The sequence below is a fragment of the Tyto alba genome, unplaced genomic scaffold (assembly GCF_018691265.1).
Source record: "Tyto alba isolate M040663 unplaced genomic scaffold, T.alba_DEE_v4.0 Super-Scaffold_15, whole genome shotgun sequence".
Taxonomy (NCBI): Eukaryota; Metazoa; Chordata; class Aves; order Strigiformes; family Tytonidae; genus Tyto; species Tyto alba.
The window spans coordinates 5,061,197-5,068,058 of record NW_024881277.1 but is presented as its reverse complement, the minus strand read 5'-3'; the positions used below and the strand labels follow the sequence as shown (position 1 = coordinate 5,068,058).

Genomic DNA, 6,862 nt, shown 5'->3' with positions numbered 1-6,862 from the left:
AATCCTGTTTCATGGGATCTACTGGCACCTCTAGCCATGCCCTGCAGTGCAGATCCCTTCCCCTGTTTTGGAAAATGGGTGAAGAAAAAACAGTTGTTTAGGGTAGCGTAAGAACTTAAGCAATCAGCCAAACACCTGTAACACGTTGTCTGTCGCACAGAGGTCCTTCAGCTAGGCAACTGTGATAAACAACTCATGGGGAATGCCTAAATGGAGAGGCTTTGTGTGTAAATTGGGAGACTCCTAATGAGAAGCCCTTGTCCTTGGAGATTAAAGTGCTCTGAAAAAGAATGAACTAGCTGAATCTAGTTTGGAGATAAGAAGTGCATACATAAACCAATGAAGTCCAATTCCAATATATAGGAAATGTTCTATAAGGGTTCCTTTCCAAACACCACAGACTGCTAGAGACCACCAATGACCCCATGGAAGCCCCTCGGGGACCTAAACTGCATGCCTAATAACTATGTATATATGATAATGAGTTTTAGGAATTTAGATGAACAGTGATATAAGTTTTGGCTACTGTAATGTACGTTGGACATGTCAGGTGATATGATTCCCTCATGTCCCCAGCCACATAAAGTAATGCTTGTTCATTAATGCTAAACCCACATGAAGGAGTTTTCATTCCTGATTTCTGTGACACTGACATCTCTCCCCTTCTCTCTCCCACCCAGCAGAGCCTCTGCCCTCACAGCCATGGAGTCCAGCCCACCAGCAGCCTCCTCGCCCCCCTGAGTGCCAAGAAGAGGTGAAGGGCATCTCTCCTGCCCCGTGCCCGTGCAGCACAGGGGCTGAGGGTGACTGCCCTGTGGTGTCACCGGCTGGGAGGTGGTGGGCAGAGCTGGGACAGGGGAAGGCTGTCCCGAGTGCCTGGCTGTCTCTCTGCTGGCCTCTCCCAGCTGGGCCATTCAGGCGCGTCTGCTCGTCTCTCCTCGCGCCTGTGCCGCTGCTGCTGCAGCTGTCAGGCACTCTGGGGGTGGGAGGTTCAGCTAAAGGGTCAGCGCGGAGCTCGTGGGGCCTCCCACACAGACGTGTCCATGGGAACCCGTGTCCCAGCTCTCCTCGAAGCTGTGGGGCTCTGGGCCATGCAGCCCGTGAGGGTGGGGACTGAGCTGACTTCAGGAGATGCCACCATGAGGACACTTGGTGACTCCTTGCGGTGTCCTCCCAAGCTGGTTGCTGCCCTGAAGATGGCATATCTCTCCCGCAGAATTTCTGTGTAAAACCCATTGGAGAAGCCCTGAGATGCTACAAGCAGGATTATGTTAATTTGTTGGAAAAATGAACTCTGTGTCCTTGGCAAGGAGTGGGGTGCTGAGACCTTGTGAATGTTCCTGGTGGCAGGGTGAAATACTTAGTATTCTGCCGTGGATCCCTCTGCTCTCAGCGGTATCTGATTGCTTCTCCGGGTACCTCAGGAGTGCAATCCCCCCCATTTCAAGGGGCAGACACAGGGCAGCTGGGAACAAGACAAAGGGACAGACCAGCTCGCCTGTCCCTGTGCTAAGCCACAGCAAATCCTTTTGCCTCCCAGGATTTGTAGCTGCTCAGCCTGAGCACAACAGAGATGCTCAGATTTCTGCCTTCAGAGAAGACTCCTTAAAGGAGGTGGGGCTGGGGTGGTTGGTGTAGTGAGAAGGAATAACTTTATGAAAGAAAAAACAACAAAAAAATCCTGATTCAGTCAAGTTTGCTTGGGATTTGGGGTGGAGATGCTGTCAAGCCCTTTGATGATGAGAGGGAATTCACCTGAGAAATCTATCAGACCTGGTCCCTACGTGCCCCTTGCTCCCAGGCAGACCCTGGCCTAGAGCATGTCCAACACGTCTTGGAGCCCACGGGCCCTGCTCTTCACAGCACCCCCAGCCAGCACAAACCAGAGCAACAGCCAGGAAGCTGCACAAAGGTCTGCCAAGCAGGAGAAAGGGAGGGGGGTTTGGCTGATGGGCATGAATATTTGAGGGATGTCTTTGGTTTTGCACAGAGAAGTCTGTCCTCACTTGTCACTGTCTTTTCCTTCTGGTACAGACCCCTGGGTTCATATGGAGACCATGTCCAACAGCAGCTCCATCACCCAGTTCCTCCTCCTGCCGTTCGCAGACACACGGGAGCTGCAGCTCCTGCATTTCTGGCTCTTCCTGGGCATCTACCTGGCTGCCCTCCTGGGAAACGGCCTCATCATCACAGCCATAGCCTGCGACCACCACCTCCACACCCCCATGTACTTCTTCCTCCTCAACCTCTCCCTGCTGGACTTGGGCTCCATCTCCACCACTCTTCCCAATTCCATGGCCAATTCCTTCCAGGATACAGGCTATCTCCTACCGAAGCTGTGCTGTCCAGGTCTTTTTCTTTGCATTTTTCATTGGAGGAGAGTGTGCTTCTCACCATCATGGCCTATGACCGCTACGTTGCCATCTGCCAACCCCTGCACTACGGGACCCTCCTGGGCAGCAGAGCTTGTGTCCACATGGCAGCAGCTGCCTGGGGCGGTGGGTTTCTCAATTCTCTGCTGCACACTGTAAATACTTTTTCTGTACCACTCTGCCATGGCAATGTGGTGGACCAGTTCTTCTGTGAAATTCCCCAGATTCTCAGCTCTCCTGCTCAGACTCAGGCTATCTCAGGGAAGTTGGGTTTCTTGTGGCTAGTGTATTTAGTCTTTGCTTCTTTTATTTTCATTGTGCTGTCTTATGTGCAGATCTTCAGGGTCGTGCTGAGGATCCCCTCTGAGCAGGGACAGCACAAAGCCTTTTTCACATGTCTCCCTCACCTGGCCGTGGTCTCCCTGTTCATCAGCACTGCATTTTTTGCCCCTGAAGCCCCCCGTTACTCTTCTCCAGCCCTGGATCTGGTGGTGGCTGTTCTGTACTCAGTGGTACCTCCAACTTTGAACCCCTTCATCTACAGCATGAGGAACAGGGAGCTCAAGGATGCGGTGAAGGAATTGATCCAACGCACCTTGTTCCACCAGCAGTAACCTGCCTCACCTTCTCTGCAGATTACTTGCAACTTGGATTAGGTCAGACTTCTGATTTATTTTCCCTTGTAATAACTGTCGTAAGAGGTAACTGCTTGGCTTCATTCCACTTCTCTAGAGGCTTCATCTGTTGTGTCTGACCCTTTCACAAATGCCTTGAACACTCTACCTAATCCAGCCGACATGATAGCATCTCAGCAATAAAAGGGGTCACCTGCGTGCAGTGCCTGAAGGCTGGGCTGTCCTAAGAAAGATGCTGCCAAAAATAAGCACAAAGAATTGGACTTTTAAAAATGTCTTTTCTCATTCTTTACTTCCTGCTTTGGAGCGATAACTTGTGGCAACTGTGTGATCTATGGACACCAAGTGGTGCTTTTAAAGACTATTCCTGGTTTCCAGGGGCTGTGTAGATGCTGGAGGAGCTCTCCATTACCTCTTAGGTAGCCACATATATAGCAGGGCTGATGGCATATAGTGTTCCCTGTGGAAAGGATTCTGGAGGGGTCAGGAAAGAAAGGACACTCTCTGTGTGCCCTGGGTGGGCAGTGAATGGACACTCAGAAGATGAGACACCCCTCAAAGGTGAAACTCATCCGGAGTAAAGCACTAATCCAGACACCCACAAGCCATGACCTGCAGTTTGGTGTGAGCCAGCGAAAATGCAGGCACGGGGAAAGGAGACTGGAGAAATGTGGAAGCTGCCGAGGAGCCCCAGGGCAGGGGGTCTCCTGCTGTCCTGGGCAGCAGGGCTGGTGGGGAGGCAGAGGCACAAGGCAGCTAGGGCTGAGGGTCACTTGCAGCATGAATGCAGGACAGACAGAGAGTGCCTGGCCTCTGTTTCCTCGTGCTCTTTGGACCAGCTCAAGTAGTGGGAACACTGAGGAGGCTGCCACCCCTCGCTCGGATGCTCCCTGGGGCTGCTGTGCCCTTCAGAAGGGTTGGAGCTGTAGGGTGAGTGCCCAAGTCCCAGCCCACTCCTGACCTCTCCCCTGGCTCAGTCAGACAGAGCTTTTTGATCAGGTCGTCAGCCGAAGACAAGGCAAAACATGTAGCACTGACCTGCCCGCCACAATGGTCTTACAGGTAGCTGTGAGATCCCTCACAAGCATGGGGAATTGGATGTCCCCCCACCACCTGAATTTTTGGTGTCACACCTCAAAAAGCAGTTTGCATTTCACAGGCCCATTGTCTGTTTCTTCTCCTTCATGTGGTTCTTCCTGGGATCCCCTTTGGGTCTTTTCCTCTTTGTTCCACACACATGGCCTTCCCAAGTTGGCATTTTGCCCTGGTTTTCCATTTTCGTAGCCCACATGGACTGTGTCTTCCTGCACAGTTCAAAGCCCAGACTTGGCCCCAGTAACCCTGCATGGCCGGTCTGGGATGTGGGGGCCTCCCAGTCTGGCTCACTGGGCTGGACCCCTCTTTACACGTGACAGGATTTGTTATGGGGGCCCCTTGGAGTGTGACACAGTGGCAGTGTCCTCCTCTCTCCTTGCATCTCTGGTCTCTATGTGAAACATTCTAACTCAATTCTAACTCTATTTTCCTTTGTGGGTTTCCTCCATGCAGTAATTATTAAGGTGAACCTCACCATCAATCTTACTGAACCTTATCAAGCCCCTATCAAAACTTTGTTCAGTTCCATCGCACTTATGGAACTCTATCAATTTATTACCTTACCTCAATAAAACATATTGCTGCTTCCCTCTTTTGAATGAGGTGCATTCTGCTCTTTCCAACACCATGGAGGCCAAGGTCCTTCTTTTCCACTCTCTCCTAGTAGGACCCCTAGGAAGAAACATTTCTCTGTGTTCATTGCTTAAAAGAATGGTGAAGGAAGTTCAGCGAGGTGAACCGCGGAGGTGTGTGTTTCTGAGTGTATTAATATTCCCTAAATGTGCTCTGTGCCTTCTGGCAGTTGAGAAATGCCTTATTCTCAGGACATATTGCTGATGCTTACAGAACCCCTTCTGACTGTGCAGATGAGGTGCTCCACAGGTGTGCTTCTCTCATAGCGTGCATTTGAAGGCAGAGGCCAGGTAGACAAAAATGAATATCGTACTGGCAATGAGCCTTTCCAAGGTTGTTATGAGCCAGACTGGGAATGCAGGGAAGCATAAAGGTTCTGTGGTCCCCTTGGGTTAAATTAAAGTGAAATGACACCAAATGACTGGTTAAAATGTTTACTTGCAGTAGAAACAACTTAAACTTGGAAAAGGATAGCAAGCAATGTGGCCTCTTATTAATAAACCTGTAAGGAAGAAAAGAAAGGAAGAAAAGGAAAAGGGAGAGAGAGAAAGAGAGTCGAAGTATGTGGATCACCACCCCAAGTTCCAGCATTGTCTCAGGTCCGGTAATCTTGAGCGGTAGGTGCACCCCCAGCAAAGTTTTCTGTTGCCTTTTAAGTTCATTTTCTCTGCTGATGTTCATACTAGACAAGGAGAGGCAGGTTCTCCTCCAACTCATTTCCATGAGAGATGAGGAAAAGGTGGAATGTGGGTTCTGTGTGTGCGTGGAAGGGGGATCAGGTGCCCCTGCCCCCTTGTCAATTGAGTCAGTGGTTCTGCTCGCCCCAACACCATTGATTTTTTCCTCAGTTTTTGCTTAGGTCCTTCTGGTGCTGGTTCTTTCTCTCTCTTATCACTCCTTTAACCTGAACATATGGTTTCACTCAGTTTGTTTCCCTTCATTGAGGCTTATCTAAGGAATTTGGCAATACAACCATGAGGGAGTGGAGCTGTGCACCCTTCGATACACTCCATGCTTCCTTGGGCGGCGTTCCTTAGACTGATCACAATGACCAAAGCTTGTCAAATTTTTCTGTGTTGATGAATGCTTGAGGCATTTACTCCTTCAGTTCCTTACACATAACTGCCTGTAAAACCCTACGTGGGGCTCACCTAGGGTCGGGTGGTGGTGAGACTGCCACTGCTGGAGGAAGAACCATGGACGGCTGCCACGGGGTCTGTGCTGGGCATATTTCCCCACCCTGAACAACCACCCTGGTCCACACAGTGCCTGCACCATGGGGCTGTGGGGCCATGTGGGGCAGCAGGACTTGGCCAGCCCAGCTGAGGAGGTCCTCCCTGCTCTGCCCACTGCCACCCATCGGCACTGCCACAGCCCCTCTATGCTGGGCGATGAGGTTTCTGTGGGTGCCCTTCTGTGGGCCGCGTGGGCACCCACAGGGTGTGTCTCTGCTTGGAGCTGGTCGCCTTGGCCTGCCTGCACAGTCCTGGCAAGGCTTGGCGTTGAGATGGGCTGTCATAGTCCTCAGCACATGGCATGAGCGCCACCCTAGGAATGACTCTGTATAAGAGCTCACAATGTGCTGGGGGCATGGGTGAGCCCTTCAAGATGTCCTCACACCAGGATTCTTCTTGGTACAAAGGGGAATCATGGCAGCCTGAAGTGATTTCTGCTGGATGGAAGCTGTGAGGGTTGCACAAGCACTCACAGATAGAAGGAAAATCTTTTAAAAGAAAAATTTATTGGGCTCTAATGATGTCAGTGCAGTGGGGTGCATACAGGCACAACTCTGATACCCAGCTCCACCACTGTTATGACCAGAGAAGAAAACAGCTTCATACTGACCCTCAGACCTGATGTGCCATAGCTCCTGCCTAAGTTGGTCTCCAAGCCCATATCAGACAACTTGTGCTAGATCAAGTGCACCGTGCCTTGTCTCCATGAGTTTGGAACATCTTATTGACCAGATCCCACCATCTCCCCTGAACCCTTGCTCGCTGCTTGGCTCTGAGGGATTTCTCAAAAAACCCAACCCTCAAAACCAAACAGCCCACTTAGCTTCCTAGTACACAATGTGCTCCAGGCCTCAACCATCTTTCCATCCTCTGCAGGACTATTCACAGCCTG

General features: G+C 51.0%; 1 pseudogene; it reads left to right on the top strand.

Annotated features, from left to right (window-relative positions):
* Positions 1-2,057: 2,057 nt before the first annotated feature.
* Positions 2,058-2,986, top strand: LOC122153030 (annotated as a pseudogene).
* Positions 2,987-6,862: the final 3,876 nt, after the last annotated feature.